At 46.0% G+C, this 23,941-nt stretch overlaps 1 protein-coding gene across 2 annotated transcripts in view; it reads left to right on the forward strand.

The window, feature by feature from the left end:
- LOC119177188 (uncharacterized) overlaps positions 1-23,941 on the forward strand; it is a 132,351-nt gene that overhangs the window by 106,781 nt on the left and 1,629 nt on the right. The window lies entirely within an intron of this gene.

Genomic DNA, 23,941 nt, shown 5'->3' on the forward strand with positions numbered 1-23,941 from the left:
AGCCAAAACCACCTTAAGAGGAGCTAACAACAGAGTGAGAGGGTGGGATGAACAATAGTCTTTGCCAGATGTCAGTCAAGATATTTTGCATACCCTGTTCAATGCCAACAATACTTGCTTGACCTCTGCAACGTCATGAGGGGGCCTCTGCCTACATCAAACCACACAAAATGTTGATGTGACGTGGTACTCAGATGGTCACGTACCGTTACTTTACAGCCAAATTGAAATATCATGCAGGCAACTCTCGTCACTATATTATTAATCTGTTAGAAATGATCCAGCATGCAGCACTATCAAACAACTCAAGCATCTCGGGTTTTCAAATTTGGTGTCGGGGGCTTGCAGGGGCATCTGTGTAAGCAGGCGTTTGGTGAGTGGCATCACCACAGAGGGGTTTCGACCTGCTCCCATGTGTTGCTGTGCGTGGTTTAGCCGTGTCCGGGGAAAAGGGGATCCTGGGGGTTGAGCCAACGCTGGGTGATTGGACCTGCCCTGGTAGAGGCTACACACTCCTTTTGTCCCAGCTTCTTGTAGGCGGCACCCCTGGGCTGACCCACCCAGGATAAATAGGCAGTCGCTTTTTAGGGGCGAAGCTCCTAAAGGTGTAGGTATGTTTATCCCTTTTATGTATGTACGTGACCGTCTATAGTTCCACCTTTGCAAACTGCCCACTACATCGTCCTTGCAAACATCCCACTATGCCCCATCACCGATCCACCACTTCACCGACCATAAAGCAAATACTGTTGAGAAGTAGCCATTATGAAATGCAAGATGGTCGTATACTTGTATCCGGGTGCGCGTTAAAGAGCCATAGATTTTCCCACTGTGTCCATCCCTTGCTTGTATACATGACCGCCAACAGTTCCACCTTTACAAACTGCCACTACTTCGTCCTTCCAAACATCCCACTATGCCCATCACTGATTTATCATTCCACCGACCATAAAATCATTATAATGAAGGTTGAATGAAAGCGACGTATAAAACATCCCACTATGCCCATCACTGATCTGTCATTCCACCGACCCTAAGGTCGTTATAATGAAGGGTGAATGGAAGCGACGTATAGCTGTCATTTCTGAATAATAAAATTTCTTGTATATCGTGTTTGTCACGTCTTTAATTATGTAGTAGGCAATATTCACGGATCTTTCACGGTTTAGCGATGAAACCTTCCAGAGCTTCGCCCCCCTCATCATGATTCACTCTGTGGATATGCTGTGATTTTTTCTATCTCTTTGTCTCTTTATATCTTCATCTTTATTTCTCTTTTATTCTTTCCTGTCTTCTACTCTTTTCATTTACTTCTAGTTTTCTTGGTGGCAAGGGCTAACTTTGTGTAGTCATTCTACCTAGGGCAGTTATATTTGGGTATGTATGGGCAATGCATAGCTGGCAACTCCAAGTGTTTATTATTCAATCTTGTAGCGTCTCTTTGTTGGACTTAATGGCGGGTGGCCATCATTGCTGCCAAACTTCAATTACTTCATATTGAAAATCATTTTTCCACACTTCCTGATCTCTACCCAAAGAGGTGGTGAACCACCGAAAGCATCATAATTCACAGCCAAACCAAACCTTCCCCAAGTACTACGTAATACATAGTCAGAACGCAAGGAAAACAGTCCGAGTGATTTCACCATTTCTTGTGCCAAGAACCCTCACAGAAGAAATTGGCCCAGGGCAGGGGTTCTCAAATTGGGTTCCGCGGAACTTAAAGGGGCCCTGCAACACTTTTTGAGCATGGTCAGAAAACGCTGCCGATGGGTAGTAGAGGCGCCCGACAACACACAAGCCAAATATTATAGTACAGCATGCGGCTTAAAATTCACAATACATTACCAAAGTCAGCTAAAAATTGCTTTGTCTTCTCTCGACAAATCACATTATATGCCCAAAAATCACACGTCAACGACCCATTTAACAGCCATTGGCTGATTCGAACATGGCGCTCGCTCGTTACAGAGGTCACCGCGGGAGGCTGCTACTTGTCTATGCGTGCGCGATCACACTGAAAAAGTGGAGCATTCGAAGAAAAAAAAAGGAAAAAAGTGATCAAGGTCGCAAAGCACAGGGGACATTTTCTTGTGTCCCTGCCATCCCTCTCTGCTTAGATTCCAGGGCTTTCGTCAGGACGAGAGAACAGAGAATACAATCGCAGCATGCGACAAGCCTTTGTAACTTCACTCGCACTGGACAGATTCTTAACATTTTTGCGGCAATGAGTTGGGGAGGCAATAAGCTCTTCCAGTGAATTCATTCCATGGTTACTTAAAGAAGTGTTTCAGGGCCCCTTTAAGGGTTCCTCAGGCCCCACCTTGGAGTTCTGCGAGCCACTGATAAATTTTCTCTGGCTCCGCACTCGACCACTTAAGCACAGGAATCGACTGGATCCAGCAGCCGACACACGGTTGGCACTGAGTGTGACTGAGCCTCGAATCGATTTGTTAGTGCAAGTAAAGTGAGTTAAGTCACATGTTGGTGAATGGACTATTTATATACCCCTGCTTTTGAATTTTTCTAACGTGAAAATGTGAAAAAGCTCACCGGAAGATTGGGGGGAGGGGGGGGGTCTTTGGTACTCAATATATCTTAGCAACGTTCTTTGGCACCAACATGTTTGAGAAACCCTAGCCTAGGGTATAAAGTAACAAAGATGGGTTTGCAACAAGACCCAATATGACAAGCCCTTAAAACTTGTTGCATTTGGCAATATCCCTGTGTCAGTTGTTCCACACAGGTCGATGAATACAGTACGCAGAGTCATTTCTGATGATGACCTCCTCGTATTATCTGAAAGATAACTGTTGAAAGGTTGGCAGGAACGAAACATGAAGTCTCAAAAAATTACAATAAGGTGAGATGATGAAGAGATTCCTACAAAGCACATCATCATCACCTTTGGAACTAGCAACCTACCCAAATAAATTGAAACTGGTTAGTGTAACCTCCGTGTCAGACCTTGTGTACTGAACCCTCATCGCTTTTTCAAATGCCAGCACTTTGGACATGGATCGCAAAGCTCCAGAAGGCACGCTACTTGTGCAAAATCTAGCTCCAACAAACACTCAACGGACACTTGTACTGCAGCAACCCGCTGTGTGAACTGCGAAGGACACCATCTTGCCTACTCACAATCATGCCCATCTTTGAAAAAATAAAAACATATCCTTGAGGTTAAAGTAAAATTCAATCTGCCTTTTTCTAAGCGCTTTTCCCTCCATAACCAGCACTATCCTTCCTTTGCGGATTGACGTGCCAGGGTGCTGTTCCACCTCTCGGCGCCCGCGAGTGTCATACAGAGTGTGAACGCGGTCGGGCCATCTGCACCCAAGGCTGGAGTAGTCTGTGCTGCTCCGCCCCCTGCCAAACAGGTTCAGCAAAATTCAGAGTCGGCCCGACCCTGGACCACTGCAAGCGCAGTTAGTTCCAAAACTTTTGTGAACATGCCTGCTGATCAGGCACCATCTGCCACCTCGCAAGACGTCATGGATAGAAGTCCCACTCCTCTGGCACCTCAGACGCCGAAGGACAGGTGTGGCTCTTAAAAGCGTGCCTGAAAAGAAAAAAAATTACAGCATATCCACAGAGTGAACAATGATGAAGTGTGGCGAAGCTTCGGAGGGTGTTATCAGTAAACCGTGGATCCTCCGTCCGTCTGCACCTGCTGAGTGAGTCATAGAATGAGGTGGTGACGTACCAAGAGAGACAGGCATGTACAGACCCACGGCTCAAAGGGGTGGTGCCACCATATTTGTGGCTTGCGCATTCTTAGCTGCAAGCGTTTCTTATACCTCCAGGAAGCATGATACACACACCAGGATTAGTTTATTCTCGCTTAATAAAATAACGTTGCCTTTTTTATGTGGATAATTTCTGGTTTTGGTTTCTGGGTACCGAATTGGGCTTTGACGTGGCAGTGTACGTGCCTTGGTCACATGACCACACAAGAATGTGACACACGTCACGCTGATTATCATCTGCTCTCGCACAGACGTATTGCACAAGCACCTGCAAAACAAACGTGCAGCAGCTGAGGGTACGTACGTAGCGGAGGTCTTCAGAGGTCCCTCACCTCACTACAATAGGCGTGCGCACGGGAGGGTCGTAAGGGTGGACGCAAACACAGCCCCACACACTAACATAATATGGAGGAGGTGCTGCGACTTGGGGGGGGGGGGAAGGCACAAAGTCAGCCCCATACATAGGCATAATAGGGAGGGGGTGCGCTGTAAAGAACCTTTGTCCATTTGCATACGCATGATAACTTAGTTGTTCGCATTCAGATGCCTTTAGCCTGCTTAGTCAGCACAAAGTTTTATCTGTTAACAAGTTAGTTCAGTATAACATAAGTATAATGTTTTATAAGTTACCCAATTCCTAGCTCTCCTTTGAATATACTGAATGTAGCTCGCTTAAGAATACTAATCTTACCAGGTTTGCTTCTAATCATAATTACTTTCTACCACACGTTCGCACTAACTACGTTAAAAAAAACATCTAAATTCTCTACCATTCATCTTTGGAATAGTTTGCCATTTGAACTGAAATCTTTGCCCTCATTTTCACTTTTCAAAACATCAATAAAGTATTTCCTTTTAACTCCTGATTGCTCACTTTAGTTATGGTGTATAATTTTTTTCTATTTTTCCTGATTTATTTCATGTACTTATTTCTGTTCCCCGTGTAAAATTTTCATTTCCTGTTTTATTTCCTTTGAATTTTGTCTATTTTTATTTCGTATTACTTCTGTGTGTCGTATTTGACTTTCCATTGCATTGCTTGTTTTATATTATTTTCGCATTGTGACTTTCGTTTTATTCTATTATTTCATTTTTTTCAACTGTTGCATGTTGCTGCTTGTTTGGCCTTGTAGAAGTTTCGTATTATCACCTGCTAATATTCTGCCAATTGTTTTAATTCACTTTTGCTGTAGTTTTTAACTGAGAGTCCCATTTTCAGTATTTATACTGTGGGACCCTCGTTTGTATTCAAGTGTTATGTAATCGATGCTTTGTAACTAATAAAAACTGAAACTGAAACTCTGACGGGAAACCTGCTGCCGCCTACTCTCGCTACAAATTTGGTGCGGTGTTCCTGCAACTTTCCTTTTTAAAGCGCTATTACAGTTCTGGATGCACTTGGGATGGGCTCTGGTCGGGAGATCGAGCATTTAGATACACTTTTGAGGTGAATTTAAATATATTATTAACATTTGCTGTGTCCAACCATTCGTGTGGAGTGTCCTAGCATACAAAGGAAACCCACTAGAGGCTTGTTTTAGCCTCAAAATTCGGTGGCACCACCCCTTTAAGAAGCTTCGTCCTTAAAACGTCGAATCACAGGGCCTCTAAAAGTTCCTGTAACCTAAGGTAGCACTTTTTGTACACACAGCACCACACAACATTAAAATGACACCACCCCGCCCTGGTGGTCTAGTGGTAAGGTACTCAACTGCTGACCCGCATGTCACGAGATCGAATCCCGGCTGTGGCGACTGCATTTTCAATGGAGAAGAACATGCTGTAGGCCCATGTGCTCAGATTTGGGTGCATGTTAAAGAACCCTAGGTGGTCGAAATTTTCGGAGTCCACTACGGCGTCTCTAATAATCATATGGTGGTTTTGGGACGTTAAACCCCACATATCAATCAGTCAACTTTAAAGTGACATTATTACTACAGTGGATTGTTAGAGGAGGAGGAGAAAAACTTTACTTTTCCCAAAAGGGAAAAGTGCGGTGGTGTACTGTCAAAGGATCCTACCCAGCATAGGTCTACGCTACCCTCTTGGCCCAATCCAAAGTCTAGTCCTGGACCGCGGGCACCGAGCTGCACATAGCAGACTCCCACCGCTGCTTACTATTAATGTTTAGAGAATTAGGTGGTGGGTTTCGAGTACACCCCCTCTTGATATGGTCTAGGTTAGCTCTTTGTTGACAGAAAATGCACAAAGGGGAGGGGATATTGCAGGGTGTATAAGATGGCGAAAAGGTGGGGTAGGAAACGTACGCGTCTGTAACTGGCACCATAGTATTTCATGGTAGCGCGAAGCTCCATATAGTGCACTGTAAGCGGTAGTGATTTGTTATATCGTGGAAGGCCAAAAGACGATCTCTCACGCTGAAAGAGGCCGCATAGTCTAATCCCCATATTCAGAAACGCTCCTCGGCTCGACTTTCACCCACTTGACAGAGTTGAGCGCTGCGCCACAGCTCGGCTCAAAATGACGCTGCGCTACTTGAGAATCGCAGCAGATTATTGCGGATATGCAGTGACTAGCCTTGCCTAGAGATGGCGCTCTCATCGGCTTTCTCAAGTGAAAGTGAGGCGTTGAATGAAGGGACGTTCTAGAATATGGGGGTAAGGCGCCATCAGAGGCCTGCGCTCGGCCGGTCATTCCTCGAGCACAGGTATGAGACGCCTCATTGCCAGTCTACTCCGCATGTGGAGGCGTCCATATGAAAGCAACATCTTGCATCGGAGGATGTTTCTTAAGAATTGATGGGGCGGTTGATGAAATGCGACCTGCACTGAAGTTGCGTATGGCAGTTTTGGAGTCACTTACAATCTTCGGGATATTGGGGATAGATAGACATAAAGCGATGGCAGCCTCCTCTGCCTCCTATGAAAAGTTGACAGTGATGGATGCCGTTTTGAGCACCTTGCCGTTGTAATCGACAGCAGAGAGGGCATAGAATGAAGAGGATGGGTATTCTGCTACATCGACATAGAGCACGTCATTGGCTTCGTACAATTTTTTGTGAAGAGCTTTTGCTCTTTGGATGTGACGCCTAGTATGATATGTTGGATGCATGTTTTTAGGAAGGGGCGGTATGAGTAATTGTTTGTGTATGTGATGGGGAATGTTGCATTTAGCATTAGTGAGTGAGGTGAAATTAATTCGGGTAGACGGTAAAATGTGGCGACCTTTGGTAGTGGTCGCGAGCCTTGTGTATTGAGCTTTTAAATGGGCTTCATGGATTTCACATATGGTATTTATGACTCCTGTCTGGTGGAGTCGTGCATTAGAGGTATTGATTGCAATGCGTAGCGCGTATTTGTCAACTCTGCGGAGGAGGGTGTTGACTAATTCCTTCTCTGCTAATTTAAGGTGAAGGTAAGGGAGAGTTTATGTGATTTTACTAATCACAAAAGCTTGTATTACACGAAGGTGCTCTGACTCTCGGAGCCCTCCATTTTTCGCTGAGATTCTTTCTATCATTCTAAGGGTGTTTTCAAAGGTATTGCGTAAAGCTTCGAGTGTGTGCATATTAGGTTGGTTGTTTTGGATAAATAAACCTAGTACACGAATGCATGATACTCTAAGAATAAGGCACCCATTTATGTTAACTTCGATCATTGGAACATGTTTGTTGCGACGATGAGTTGGTAGGAGTAACTCTGATTTACTCGGGGTACAATAGAGATTTATCTGAGATGTTAGTGCTGCTATTATATCTACAGCTGTTTGTAGGGTGTCTTGAATGTGTCCATCTGAGCCTCCTTTCACCCATAAGGTCATATCATCGGCATAGATGGTGAAGTTCAAGTCAGGGATACGTTTAAGAGCATTGGATATAGGTAGCATAGCCAGGTTAAAATGGATTGGAGAGAGCACTGACCCTTGAGGTGTTACGAAGCTGTCTAGTGTATAGGGTGAGGAATGTTCTGGTCCTAATGTTAATGCAGCTGTGCAGTCGGTGAGGAAGCTTCTGATGTAAAACTACATTTTAGGGCCACAAGAAATACTCTTGAGGCCAGCATATATAGCTGAGTGGGCTACGTTATTGAATGCTTCATGTATGTCCAGACCAAGGATCGCCTGAGTATCCTCGCTCTGGTTAGGAGTTATGATGTCGTGTTTAAAGCGAAGCATCGCATCTTGCGCCGTAAGTGAGGCCCTAAAGCCAATCATTTGTGGAGGCAGTAGTCCATTATCCTTCACATGTCTCTGGAGGCCAGCAAGCACAACATGCTTGATAGTCTTTCCGAGACGCGGTGTTAAGAAAATGGGCCTCAGATTTTCTACTAAGGGAGCTTTGTTCGGTTTAGGTATAAATATGACTCTGGCATCATTCCATGAAGGTGGAAGGGTGCCCGTGTCAAAACAGTCGTTAGAGTACTCAGTTAAAACTTTAATAGAAATATGGTCAAGATTTCTAAGTAATTTCTTGTTAACGCAGTCGGGGCCTGAAGCCGACGTGGTACGGAGTGTTGCGAGGACGTGCCTAACTTCCGCCTCCGTTATCGGCATATCCAATGACTCATTAGGTTTCCCTCTGTAAGATGGTATAGAATCCCTACGTAATTGAGGTAAATGCAAAGTGCAGAGGTTATTGAAGAGCTGTCCTAAATGGTCACTGTGCTCGTGTAACAGTTTAGTGATAGCGTTGCAGTGTCGTGCGCAAGAAGTGCTGGGGTCTAGCAGATGTCTAAGAAGTTGCCACGTTCGTTTATTACTGAGGTGGTCATGCATTCCTTCTCAAAGCTGACCCTATTGTTGTGCTGCCAATTGAGTCGCGTATCGCTCGATTTGTTGGTCTAGCTTCGCTATCCTAATGCGGAGTTTCCTGTTGTGGCGCTGGTGTTTTCACCGTCGCAGAAGTGACTGTTTTGCTTCCCACATATGGAGAAGCTTGGAGTCGAGAGTAGTTATCGGGCTGTCGGGGGGTAGAGTTTTCGTGTGGATTTCAACATCTTTTTGAAGCTGTTGAGTCCATTTGGTAAGGTCTACAATACGTGAGGGAGCGGTGTCGTTGCGGGTCTCTCTAAATTTGTCGCATTCTGTGAGCATCAGTGGTTTGGGTGCAATTGGTCTGTGTTTTAATTGTAAAGTAATGCTAATAATAATGTACTGATCACTGCTAAGATTAGTTCGGATGTTAGTCGAAATCATTGTGAGAGCATTGTGAGTGAGGGTAAGATCGGGAGATGTATCTTTGTTCACACTGTTCCCCAAACGAGTTGGCTCCTCCGGGTGGTTGTGCAGTGTAAAACGATGTGCCTGAATATGGGACCAGAGGGCTCTACCTTTCAGTATAGATGCGGTGTAACCCCACGCTGGGTGGGAGGTCTTGAAATCCCCCCTTATGAGGAGGGTGTGTTTGCCTGCCGAGGATGTTGCTCGGGCGAATAGGGAATTGAAGCAGTGGATTTTTTTTTGTGATCTACTATATACATTGAGAATATATAAGAATGGCAAGTTTAAGTTCATCAGGTAGTATTTGGAAAAAGTCATGCTCAATGTCGATGTCAGCAAATTTTGAATAGGTAACTGTAAGGTGCTTCTGATTTAAGACAGCAGTGTTTGGTTTGGTGGTCAGCCGGGTTTTGATGCGTTCTATAACCTGGCAGCTGCCTTGCATCATTTCATTTGTTTCTTGTAACGCATTAATGGGAGAGGGGTAATATGCGATTTGATGTACTGCAGGAGGTTTACCTTTTTTCGGCGAAACCCCCTGCTGTTCCATTGCCATACGCAAAGCTCGGTGCGGTTACGAGGCGCCATTTTCGCTGGGTTGATTTGGCTGAGGTTGGGCAAGCTCCGGATGATTAGCGTGGACCGTGTCGATCCACTGCGTGACTCTATTTAGGGTTTGTTGCATCCGTAACATGGCTTGTTGTATCGAGGCCACGGATTCATGTAGCTTCTGTAAGGAAGCTGTGGAGAAGGTAATAAAATTGTGTAGTTTTTCCTCGAGTTTGGTTAGTTTTTCTTTAACTTCGTCAACCTTCTCTAGTTTCGCTTCGACTTCGTCTACTCGTTCATCGAATGACAATGTGGGAGTCGAGACTTTTCGTTTTTGCACAGTTGGTTGAGCGCGGTCCCTAGCTATAGGGGTGGTTGAGAGAGGAGCCGGTGGTAGTGAGATAGGTGTAAGGGTGAGACTGCTGAAAAACCTCGACGATATCCAGGAACATTTTGCACAATTATACACCAAAAGTGCTGTGTGTACAAGAGACACACCTGAAACCAAAACAAACAAAGTTTTTACGCCATTACGTTATTTTTCTAAAGCAACGGAGTGGTGTTGTCGCGTCATCCGGTGGTGTTGCCGTCATAGTTAATCAAGGAACTGCCTGCACACATTTACCGCTTCAGAGGTCTCTTGAGGCAGTAGCTGTCCGAGCCGTTATCTTGAAGAAACTGCTCATTATTTGCTTTATCTATATACCCTCCTCACCACTAACTCAGTAAACAAGAATGCCAATCATTAATTGATGAACTTTCAGAATCATATCTTCTCCTTGGAGACTTGAACACACATAGCTGTCTATGGGGTGGCTCCCACTGCGAAATGTAAAGTCGTCTGATTGAACAGTTCCTTTTCTCTTCTGGTGCGTGTCTCCTGAATAGAAAACAGGCAACTTATTATAGCCTCGCTAACAATATTTACTCGTCAATAGACCTCAGTATAATATCTCCATTACTTCTGCCTCTACTTAGATGGGAAGTCATCAATAATTCTTTCGGAAGTGATCACTATGCTATAGTTCTGAGCTCTCCAGCGTCAAATGCCCCCCACGGGTTCTCAAACAGCTTAAAGAAAAGCCCGACTGGGACCACTTTTACAAAATTGCTAGCTTAAGTTGGACTGACATCTGCAATAGTAGCATAGATGCAGCTGTACAGCACTTAACTGTTTTTGTGAATGGAGCTGCAGCTAAGGGCATTCCGAAAACTTCTGGACTACCTGGAAAACGGCGCGTCCCCTGGTGGAACAATCAGTGTCGCGATGCACGTAAATAAAAAAAAACAATGCATGGAAGCTGCTTTGAGACTCATCAACTGCCGATAATTTTGTCAATTTTAAAAACATCAAGTCTCAAGGCAGGACAACGCGTCAACAGGCCGGGAGGGAGAGCTGGCAGAAGTTATCTGGCATCAACTCATATACACATGAGGCAAAAGTCTGGAGCATGGTTAGTAGGATAGTGGGACGGGGGCACATCCACTTCCTCTTGTAGACACACAATGCAACGGTTTGGAAAACCAAGCGAACTCCCTACGGTCACACTTCAAACAGATCTCCAGCTCATCCCATCACAGTGCAGCATTCCAAAGATACAAAGCAAAAATAGAAAAACAAAAAATAGAGTGCAAATCTACAAACAATGAGGCATACAAAGAACCTTCCGTCTTAGCTGAGTTACAAGCATTCCTAAACTTCTGTAACGGAATTGTCCCAGGCTCCAACCATATAATATATACGAAATACTGCCCCTGAAGCCCAAAAAACCCTTCTTTCCTTGTATCACGCCATTTAGTTTTCCGGTGAAATCCCTTCCGCCTGAAAAGAAGCTGTCATTATTCCCATTGAAGATGAGTAAGGACCCATCTTCAGCATCAAGCTACAGGCCCATAGCGTTGACAAGTTGCCTTTGCAAAGTTTTTGAAAAAAAAAATGATAAACAGACGACTTATGCATTTCCTTGAAACAAATAGCCTACTTGATCCACACCAGTGCAAGTTTCGAGAGGCTGAAATTCACTACTGACCACCTTGTCCATATTGAGACACAAATTTGTGATGCTTTCATTCATAAACAGTTCTTTATTTTTGTGTGCCTCGATATGGAGAAGGCTTATGACACATGTGGCACTTTGGCATACTCGGAGACTTGTCACATTTAGGTGTGCAGGGCAGAATGTTCACAGTAATCAAAAGATACCTGTGGACATTCCATGTTGGCATAAGCAGTGCTTTGTCCAGTACATTTGTCCAAGAAACAGGAGTGCCACAAGGAGGTGTATTTAGTTGCACACTTTTTGTAGTCAAAATGAACTCTCTGCGCCTCGCTCTCCCACGCATTATGTTGTACTGCACATATGTAGATGATGTACAGGTTGATTTTAAATCATGTAACCTCTATATGTGAATGCCAGGCTTAAATAGGTTTGAACAAGGTATCTCAGTGGGCAAAAGAGAATGGGTTTAAATTTAACTCACAAAAGAGCACCTGCGTCTTATTCTGCAGATAAGAAGGGTCGTCACCCCAATCCTAGCATCGGCCTGCATAGTGTGAGAATTGAGCCTAGCCTGCTACCAATGCGCGGGCTTGGCCGCCTATTTCTGCCGTTCTCATGTCCTAACATGACTCTCCCATCCTTCGCGTTCGTCGGCTGTGGGTAGCGGAAGTGACATGGACCCCTCTTGCCCAGTGGTGACTGTGGTGCTGCGCTCGATCTCTCAGGACGTTTTGCGCGTCGGGAGCGAGTCAGAACCTCTCCGGGACGACGAATGGTGAACAAGCATTTCTGTACTGTCCGTCAGCTCTTTTTGTTTGGGGCTCACTCGGACTTCGCCAACGGCGCCTTGCGCCCACGGCGAATGCTCACCTTTCGTTGCCCCTATCGAACGCTAGTGTTGCCGCCGGCAATGAAGTGTTGCGACCTGTTTGATAGTAGTACTGTGTACTTGCCACGGTGCACTCGGGGCCTTGGTTGTCAGAATGCGCGTGTGCAGCGTCGTTAGTCACGCAAGACGACGAAGAAAGCACGCCCTGCGGCTCGTTAAGACCGAAGCCACGCGAGTGGCCGTACTCCTTCGGAATATGCTGTCCACTAGAATGGTCAGCCTCTGTCTGTAAAAACTGAGCATGAGTTTTTGGTCTTACTGTTAAGCTCAAAACTAACTTTCATACCACACATTAAGCTTATCAAAAATAAGTGTCTAATAACCATGAATATTCTGAAAGTGTCTCGAACTATGTGGGGTAGTGACTCGAAGTGCCTCCCCAACCTTTATAGAAGCCTCATTTGCACTCAGCTAGACCACGGGGTCGGTGTTTATCAATCTACGACACCAAGTGATTTGAAGATGTTGGACCCTGTGCACCACATGGGCATTCGCCTTTGTATGGGTGTTTATTCCACTGTACGCCTGGAAATCCTATACGTGGAATCGAATGAATGGTCGCTGCAGCGGCAGAGATGTTTCGTATCTTTTCTGTACTTTCTAAAGGCGAAGGCAAATAAGGAACACCCTTCGCAATCTACAATTACGTGACATGCCCGGTTCTGCTCTGTTTGAAAAGCGGCCTTCGTTGAGACAACATTACTCACTCCACGTGAGGGGCCTCTATGAGGAAATAGGTGTGCCACTTCTGGAACACCGTTTGATGGCTCCTGCAGGATGCCTGCCCCCGTTACAGTGGCAGACGATACATTGCGTCGTGTCTTTCTTTGAAGTTACGAAGCATGCACCTATTGCCCATATTGAAACTTACTTTCTGGAACTGCAACATAAATGCACATGTCCTGAGTTCTTTACCGGTGCCTCAATGTCAGTAATTCCACTCCTGCGCCAACTGTGCCAAAGTGCGCCAAATCAGATTTGCTGCGTCATCCTGATAATATCTACGGAAATTGCGCCAAGCTGCTCTAAACTTGGATTTGGGAGCGTCTATCACCAGCAATAGCCACGCCGGCACGTCAAAACGTGTATCTTGTTCTTGAGGCCACCAAACTCACAATCGCGTGCATAGAATTATTCCACTGAATAAACAGTGGTCACACGTGCGTCCTATGTAATCTACGATGCTATGTTTGGCGCTGACGGAGCTTCTGTTGTGCAAGGCCGCTTAACGGTGAAACGCGCCCTTCGTATGGGCTTGCGACGTCTAGTCCAATCACTGCATGAAGCTGTGGTGATGATTAGTCGGCTGACGTCGCTCGTTTGAAGGGTTGCGCGACATGTAATTAAGGGGGGACGAACACAAGCGCAAGGGAACACAAGCAGCGCTTTCTCGACTCACCGTGTCTCGTCAAGTTCTGGGGGCATCACCTGCTACCGCTGTGGGGACGGACATCTTGCATCGAAATGCAAGCATGTGAAGACAATCTGCAATTACTGCCACAAATGAGGTCATTTGGCGAAGGTGTGCAATTCAAGACAAAGGGACAGCGAAGCCCAAATCCACAGCCCTACCAAGGCACGTTCGTTCTCGGCTTGCAGTTCACCGTCAACAAGTAACCATCATCGTGTTAATACTGTTCACGGTAGCACTACTGCCCGGCCATCCGTTAATCTACACATGTAACAACTGGCGACGAGGATGAAAGGAAGTTTCATGTAAGTCTTCGCTCCCGCACCACTCTGCCATCTGTTCATCATGCCAAATTTTGGCAACCTCGAGCTGTTCGAGGGGGGAGGAGACGACTGGCCCTGTTATGTTGACTGGCTCCAAGTGTTTTTCCTGGCGGATGGTGTCGCCCCAGACAAGCGTACTGCCGTGTTCATCAGCTGCTGCGGGCAGAAAACGTATGCTTTGCTCCGCAATTTGTTCAAGCCCGCCAAGCCCAGTGACAAGACGCTGGACGAGATTCTTCAAGTTCTTGAAAGCAATTATTGTCCGAAGCCCTCTGCCGTCGTGCAACCTTTTCGTTTCAACTCGTGCGTTCGCGAAGAAGGAGAATCCGTCAGCGATTTCATCGCAGCACTACAAAAAGCTGCCCGAGCACTGCAACTTCGGGGCTGAACTCGAAAACATGCTCTGCGACCGCGCCGTGTGTGGCATAAACAATGTGGATGTCCAAACAAGACTTCTGGAAAAACCAGACCTCCCCTTCGACGACGCCGTGCAGACCGCCCTGGCAATGGAAGCAGCAAAAAAGGACGCAGATGAAATAGCGCAAGCGAACACAAGCAGCGCTTTCTCGACTCACCGTGTCTCGTCAGGTTTTGGGGGCGTCACCTGCTACCACTGCGAAGACGGACATCTTGCATCAAAATCCAAGCATGTGAAGACAATCTGCAATGACTGCCACAAACGAGGTCATTTGGCGAAGGTGTGCAATTCGAGACGAAGAGACACCCAAGCCCAAAGCAATAGCCCTGCCAAGGCACGTTCCTTCTCTGCTTACAGTTCACCGTCGCCGAGTAACCGTCATCGCGTTATACTGTTCACGGTAGTGACTACTGCCTGGCCAACCGGTAATCTACATGTGTAACAGGTCTTAAAAAACTTTATTTATTATCAATCTCTCATGAAAATTATCACGCATGGTACCATTGAATGGAGGTTTCAAATATCTCCTTTGGAAAAAAAGTTATGACAAATTTTCACATTGTAATTAGATAATTTCTTACGGGTCATTATGGTAACTCACAATAAAAAACATTAGTCTTCAAAACTACATGTTTCTTCTAAAACGTTCATCCCACAGATGTAAAAAAAACTAATGTCAAAATAGCTATTTGTTTGATCAGAAATAATATTTAAACTTGGAAGGTAAAAATGAGCTTCCTGTACTTAAGTGGTATTTATCATATAATAGCAATTCTATCAAGGTTGAGAGAAAAAGAAAAGCTTTAGTCTGTAGCTCAATTGCTGCCAAAAAAGCATGGTACTAAGTTTGTTTAGATATCTTAACAGAAACTTGCTCAAAACTTCGTAAAGTATTCACTTCACAAAAATAACAATGCCAAGAAAATTTCATTTCCTGTTTTAAAAACATTTGTAATTCTTTATATTAAGCTTTCAACAAAAAAATGGTATTTGGCCATATTATAAGTTTTTTCCAAAACATGCTTACAACTAGAAATACCTCAAATTGAAATTTTTGGAATGTCAGCATTAAAATTTTGTGCTATTTTAAGACCTTTGTCCTCCCTTTAAGCAATTTTCACCAATAACTACACGCGTGCCGCCAGAATGTCTGTCACCCCAGTTAAAAACAACCGGTGGGAACGCGTTGACATTTTCCCATGAATATACTTTATTCATGGATCTTCGTTCAGAAGTAAATTTTTGTAATTTCTTCTACTAGCACATCTGAATATTGAATCGTTGTTGTGGTAAAAGCCCTTAAAACACCCTACCCTTTCGAACTCTTGATCGCTAGGGTCCGAATTCAAAATTTTTGCGTGCTTTCTTTAAAATGTCATCTCATTATTGAAACTATGCTTGCTAGTCGGAGCAGCGACAATTCAGTTTTAATACGTAAAGCTTTCAATAGGCAGGCTATCACTGACGGCTCTGGTGTTGGAAGGTGCACTGTGAAGCGGCTATGTCTTTCTACACGTCCACCTCTTGCTTTCTATGGTTAATAGCTGACGGGTAAAGAAAATTAAATAACGCATCATCCCAATGAATGCTTTGTTTTTTGTTTTTTGTTTTTGAAAGAGGGGAGGGGGCGAAGGCTGCTTCGCTTGAAGGGTGCAGTCGCTAGTGCTCACTATCTTCAGGCATGATGAGAAATGCTTCTAAATTTTCTGTATTACTAACCTCTGCTTCTCATTTAGATAACTGACAGCATAAAAAACGCTTTGGCAACTGGCGTGATCATTGTCCCTCTAGCCAGCGTTTTGAGTTACGTGATATCGTGTCCAAAAGATACCGTATTTACTCGATTCGACCGCGCCCTCGATTGTAACGCGCACCCGATTTCCAGGACGAAAAAAAAAAAAAAACGTAAGACATCGATTGCAACGTGCACCCATTTTTCTCGCTGGCCCGCACGATCACACCGCTCGAAAAAACGACTCCTTTCGGGAGCGTCTTCCATTTAAGTGGAAGCTTGTACGGGCGAAGCTTGTGCCCATCTAACGTGTAACAGAGCATTGTCACTATAGTTTTACCGTGGACCGATGTCAGCACGCGAACTTACTTCGCCCCCTTCTCGACGGTTGTGGTGCCAGGCATGTCGAAGTAAAGAGGCGTCTGATCGGCATTCCCGATTTGCCCAAGCAGGTAGCCGTTGTACCGCAAGTTTAGGACGAACCTCTGAAAACTGTGAAGCTTTTCATCATACTCCTCCGCAAAACTTTTCGCACATGCCCGTTCCCTTTCGGAGGGAAAAGCCTTTCCTCTTCATAAAATTAGTTAGCCAGCACCTGCTCGCTTTAAACTGGCTCCGCATTAGACCTTTTTCTAAGGCTAATTGCATAGCCCGCACTTGGAGCAGTTCTGTCGTCACAGGTCGCTGTGCCGCTTGCTGCTCAAGCACATACTCGCCGAGCAGCTCTTTAATTTGCGGAAACCGATTCAGCTGTGGTTCACTGAAGCCTTTGCGTGAAACTTTGCTGACGGCAATGTTCTGCTTTTGTTTCCGCCGGTCCCGCACGCACGTTTCGGGAACTCCGAACGACCGCGATGCGGCCCGATTTCCGTCCGTTTCTGCACACGCGATTACTTTTCTTTTAAAAGCGGCATCGGGGTGCACTCGAGTTTTTGGAGTCGGCCCTTCCATGCCGTCGATGCTAATGCACTACAAGATGACGAACTCCTCAGCACACGTACGAAGTGCCGCACATGGGAAACACATAGGCAGAAATGGCCGACGCGCCATGCCGACGCACGTAGGGGGCGGCCATTTTGGAAATGCCAATGGCAACAGATTGACTGTATTCATTTTTTTTCCGTACTCGATTGTAACGCTCATGCGATTTATGAACTCACTTAACCGGAAAAAAGGTGCACGTTAGATTCGAGTAATTACGATACAATTTGTTAGCTTCACTGAAGCTCTTAGCAGTGAACGCGATACTAAAGTCTGTTAGCGTTGAGAGTACAAGATAGAAGGGTATAACAGCCGTCTTTAATGCCAATAGCTCGCACGCCTGTGATCACACCCAAAGATTATAACAACGCCTCTCCTCCACCCCCCTACGTACCTACTTCCTTCCTGCTTTTTGAAGATGGTCAGAGCCTTTCTCTCTGTATTAGTAACAATCAATAGCAGGCCTGGCCCACAGGGTAATGTCATCGCATCTGCACTCTGTCCAAAGGAGATAGGTCTGCTCATTTTATCTCTGCTTTAGCCACGTACGTTCCCCTTGCTCGGGCGCTTTTACCTGCTTGCAGAACACACGATGCGGGGCGAGATATTGTTACGAAATAAAGGAAGAGGAAGGACAGAATCAGCTGACAGGCGCACGAGTGTGCCATTGAGCCATTGTGATTCTCGCCTGAGGTTGTTCCTCTGTAATTGTGTTTATACAGAAGTCACTGGCCTCGTAACGTGGAGGTGTTGGGTAACCATCAGGCAAGGGAGCTCCGCAGCGGACGCTGCATCGGTTTTCCATCCATGGCCAATGCTGAGCCTTCGGCGTCAACGTCAGCGTCTCCGACGAACACAGCGTTGCAACCATACGTTTTCATGCCACTCAAGGATCCCGGTACATTCTGCGGGACCGATGGCGTCGACGTTGACGATTGGTTGGCCATGTTCGAACGAGTGAGTGTGCCGAACAGATGGGATCCCACACTTCAGTTGGCTAATGTGCTGTTTTACTTGAGAGGCACGGCGAAGGTGTGGTACGAAAAGAATGAAGAACTCACAAGCTGGGATCAATGCAATAAAAAGATGCGAGAGGTATTTGGTAAAACCGCCAGTCGTAAGATCGCTGCCAAAAAGGAATTGGCCTGCCATGCCCATTCCCTAATGGAATCATGCCTTGCATACATTCAAGACGTGCTGGCCTTCTGCCGAAAGGGACATGATAGAAGGTGGCAAGGTAGAGCATGTCCTGAAATGGATTGCCGACGACGCGTTCAATCTCCTGCTGTGCAAGAACTGTTTCACCGTGGACGCGATCATCAAACTGTCGTCAGTTTGAGCAAGTAAAAAGTCGCCGCATTCTGCAAACATTGACTTGCGAGGACCAGTCTGCACCACAACGACCGTCGTCGCCAGAAGACTTGACATGCATTGTTCGCCGCGAAATGGAAGCAATGGCGCCCTCGGCGTTCAATTCACGCAGTACCGATACCACTCCTGTTACTGTTCCTCTTGTTCAAGCCATCGTGCACCAGGAGCTTGAAAACATCGGAGTGCATTTCATGTGCCATGTCACTATCCATAGTCAGCGAACGCCCTTTCGCGATGCCCTCCTCCAACCGACAGTTTTCTCCACGTACTCGAAACCCGGCTGAGTGGCGAAGTGCAGATGACCGCTCTATATGTTTCAACTGCCACCGTGTTGTAGATATTGCTTGTTACTGCTGCAACACATGGTCCTCGAAACCTCGTGCAACGACAAATTTGACCAGTTTCTGTGGCACCGCCCACGCATTTTCATCTGCCGAAGAGTCCCATGCCGTTGACCATTCTCGGAACACATGGTACAGCCGCTCGCCTTCACCACGTGGGCACCAGTCTCGTTCGCCGCAAATACGTCGCCCATGGTCCCGTTTGCCGCATCAACGGCGCTTCTCGTCCCCTGTGGCTTCTGGCCGCATCGTCTCGGAAAACTGAGAAATGGAGACCCCGGAGGTGGTGCTGCATTGACGACTTCCGCAGCAAATCCTCTCTCCGTTCCTACCAGACAAAGTGTAATAGATGTTGAAGTAGATAGCGTACCTGTACAAGCCTATGCACACATTTAAAGAAAGTTCCGACACCAAGGGCTGCACAAATGCTCCGTGTGGCCGATGACGGCACACCGATGGTTCTCGGTCTGTGCACTGCCCGCTTAAGTATAAAGAATAACTTTTCTGTCATTTCAGTCGTGATTGACCACTGCCCTTACGACATTATCCTAGGCCTGGACTTCTTGTTGAATCACTCTGCTCTTATCGATTGTGCTACCGGCGTCCTTCAGCTAGAACTGCCTCAGATAGTCGCTGAACACCACACTGCCCCACCACGCCTGTGCTCTCTTCAAGATGTGCGACTGTCACCTCAGGCAGCCACCTACGTCATTTTGACCACACAGCCACAGGTTCCCGATGGTCAATATGTTCTCCTTCCTCTCGCCGACGTCCTCTTGGAGTGCAACATAGCCAGTCCCCATACGCTTGTGACTGTCACTGACAACTGTACCTCGCTCCCACATCTCGATTTCAGCTTTTGCCCTCAAGTGCTTCCTCGTGGCATGTTCTTGGCCAGCGTATCCAATGCTGACGAATTCGAAATAGCGGCTCTCAACACCGATATTTATTTACTTCACTCTCCTGTAGCTAACAGCATCTGTTCTATGCCGAATCCTTTCTCGAAGATGATTGCACCCTACCTCTATCCTGCACAAGCCAACGACATCTATCGCCTTCACGCGTCATATACCGACATTTTTGATTTCGACGACAGACCTCTAGGGCAAACATCCACCGTTCAGCACCGTATAAACACTGGCGACGCCGGTCCCATTCGCCGACACCCCTATCGTGTCTCCCACACTGAGCGCAGAGTTATCCAAGTGGAAGTTGACAAAATGCTCAAGAAAGGTGTCATAGAACCATCAAGTAGTCCTTGGGCCTCCCCTGTCGTCCTTGTGAAGAAAAAGGACGGTACCTGGCGCTTCTGCGTTGGCTATCACCACCTCAACAAGATCATGGGAAAAGACATATACTCGCTACCACGCATCGATGACGCTTTGGACTGCCTGCACGGCGCTATGTACTTCTAGTCTATTGATCTTCGGTCTGGCTACTGGCAGATTTCTGTCGATAAGATGGACCGCGAGAAGACGGCCTTGATTACACCGGATGGTTTATACCAGTTTAAGGTGGTGCCTTTTGGACTATGTAACGCCCCTGCCACATTCGAACGAATAATGGACTCTCTCTTGCGTGGTCATAAGTGGTCTTCTTGTCTCTGTTACCTAGACGATGTGATAGTCTTTTCATCTACTTTCGATATCCACCTGACTCTCTGAACCAGTACCCTCTGAACCATTTAATCGCGTGTGACTCGATCTTCTTGGCCCTTTTCCGACGACGACACTGGGAAATATATGGATCGCCATCGCCACAGATTATGCGACCCGTTACGCGATAACAAAGGCCATGCCAAGCAGCTCCGCCACTGACGTCGCAAATTTTCTTCTTCATGACGTCATCTTACACCACGATGCACCCCAACAGCTGCTTACAGACCGTGGCCGCTCTTTCTTGTCCAAAGTTGTCGACGACCTCCTTCGATCGTGTGCCACAGCGCATAAGCTATCACTTACCACCCACAAACTAATGGCCTAACTGAACGTCTCAACCGCACGCTCACAGAGGTGCTTTCGATGTACATCTATGAAGATCATCGTGACTGGGATACCACGTTGGCCTATGTGACTTTCGCATATAATTTATCTCGACATGACACCACGGGATTCTGACCTTTTTACCTTTTGTATGGTCGCGACCCCATATTTTCATTTGAAACCACCTCACCTCTCAAGCCATCTGCTTGCGAGTACGCTCGCGAAGCCATTGATCGGGCTCACATGGCTCGTCAAGTTGCCCAGTCTTGTCTCACCAGGTCACAGGATATGCAAAAAGCCCGCTACGACCACCGGCATCGTAATATAACGTTTGCCCCAAGTAACCACGTGCTCCTCTGGTCACTGTGTCGCCGTGTAGGTCTCTCCGAAAAGCTTTTGTATCGATATGCAGTACCCTACTTAGTCTTGCGTCAAGTTAGCGACGTCAACTACGAGATAGTGCCATTGCACTCCAATACGTCACCAAGTTCGTCACTTGTTGACATTGTTCATGTTTCGCGCATGAAACCTTACTTCTGTCGCACTTCTTCGGACTTGCGCCGTGACGGCGCTCCAACGCCTAGAAGTCCTGTTACGAAGTAAAGGAAGAGGAAGGACAGAATCAGCTGACAGGCGTGCGAGTGTGCCAATCAGCCATTGTGATTCTTACCTGAGGTTGTTCCTCTGTAATTGCGTTTATACAGAAGTCACTGACCCCGTAACACGATTATCGATGGGGACATTACACAAAACATGACCGCGACGGCCAGTGGCGTAGCCAGGTGGGGGGAGGCACATTGCCTCCCCCGAAATGTTTTTTGCCTTGGCGTATATATAGCTCAGTATTACTGCCTGCCCATCCCCGCCCCTTCAGACTAAGGTTCACTCCCTCACCCCCCAAAAATAAAAAGAAATTCTACCTATGCCCCTGGCAATGGAAAAGACCGGTCAAGAATGTCCATGTAATTGCTATCGCGATAAAGACAAAATGGCTCTCCCCTTCGAGTCGTCTTAGGCATATGCATAAGGTACCCTTTTAGTCTTTTTTTTTCTTTATGCACATCTTTCTAGAGGACACTACAGGGGATTTTGGAGTATAGACAAAACACCCTAGCCACATAAAACATTGCTGCAAAAGGAAAATCAAGTTTGTTAAATTGTGCAGTTTCAGCACAGATAAATGAGTGCTGGAGGAGGTTGTCTTTATGAGACTAGCTTAATGGCGTGATGTTACGCCCAGCAGTATTGTCAGTATTGAAGAAAAAGAACCTTTCTTTATACTTGGAGTCGTTTTAGGGAAATGCAGTTGGCACTGGGTGAGTCTCTAGCGTTGTACGTCACAGCATTTGTGTACGATAGCTACTGATAATCACGTAGATGTATTTAGATGTATTTTGCAAAGTACAATTTTATTCAACCAGTATTCTGTTTATTTTGTTTGAAAATAATCACCGAACAAGTTTTTCTAGAATGCTCATTATAGTGATGCTATTATTTTTGCATCGTCAACTAAAAAATGGAGCGCTCCTAAGATGGTTCGCTCCATGACATTTACAATGAACCGAAATATTTTTAGCTCTTCTCAGGAGACAAGAGCCCTCAAAATTATTATTCATGCCCTTGACAGTGGTGGGAAAGCTGCGCCAATTGAGCCAACCTGCGCCAACTGGAAGTTACTGCATCATATTTCTCCAAAAGGGTCTTTTTTGTCTGATTTACGCCATTACTGTGCCACAAGGTGGTTTTTAAACCAAAAGTAATGCTGACAGCACACATATGAGCAGATATTACGTTATAATCGCCACCTTTTACATTTGCACTGCTGCATTTGCGTACAGTTAGAGTCTAATTAGAGTGTTGTGCAGCTGCAAGAGCATGGAATCAGCCAATCAATTATTCCCGCTTCAACGCGATTGTGGTGGTTCCTTTTCGGGTAACCACTGGCAAAGAATGAAGGCGATATGGCGACCACCGGAAAGTGCATTAGTCATCACTGATAAAAACCCTACAAGAGTGGCGTAGCACCTACTGCACACTTTTAATAGCCAGCAACTACTTGAGTGCGGAGAGGCGCCGATCGTTGCCACCTCGATCATTCTACGGACCGTGTTCAGCGTACACCACTTTGCAGCAACGAAAGTAGCTCGCTGTAGCAGAGTTGAGTGTTGTGGATAATGGGCACTGAGACAGCAAGCGTAGCAATTTTATAACCATATTGCACGCTTTCATAACGCAACAACCCAAACGAGCTTCAGTCTGGTGCCAGGACTACTAGAGCATCGCTTGCAGGAAGCTCGCATAATCGCGTTAACGTAATAGCTTTCTCACCGCATCTGTGCGTAGTCAGAAGCACAGCATGTTCTTAAGCAAGTGGCTTCGCACGGTGTGTACGACAAGTAAGCGAAGCGCTGCGCGCAACTAGTCAGTAGACGACCGACTCCCTGCGACTGTACTGCGTCTCGAAAAAGCTGTGTGTGTTGTCGTTAAGTAGCAAATCATGGTACACATTTATCGCGGACAGCCGTTTTTGTCCGTTTTGTCGCTATGCTAGTCGCTACGTCGGCTGTGTACCCCGGACTCCATTAGTTTCGAAATGCTTCTTGATATCGTCACCGCGAGCCATTGAACGGCCGTGTGAGGGTGCTAATGATTTCTCAAATTTGGCAAAAAGGAAGAAATGGCTTTGTGGTAGGCACTTTAGGCAATATTTACTGTGGCATTGTATTTAATCCTGATTTAGCGGCAAACCGGTACTTGGTGATGAATGCATACTATATTTACGCGCAGTTAGCCGCATTCTCTGTGCCTATGTACGTATTAACGAGAATATAGTATAAGCACACATGTTCACAAATAAAGCTCTGTTGTGATTTCGATTTATTCAGAACATGAATAGTGCAACAAGGGCTAAATACTCAAAAACTCGCCAGGCCGAGGAAGTGCTAAATTTCACCGAGTCCATACTTCTTATAATTGCTTATTTCGATGCGAATGTTTAAGAACTTTACACTGTTGAG

This window comes from Rhipicephalus microplus, chromosome X (genome assembly GCF_043290135.1).
Source record: "Rhipicephalus microplus isolate Deutch F79 chromosome X, USDA_Rmic, whole genome shotgun sequence".
NCBI classification, from domain to species: domain Eukaryota; kingdom Metazoa; phylum Arthropoda; class Arachnida; order Ixodida; family Ixodidae; genus Rhipicephalus; species Rhipicephalus microplus.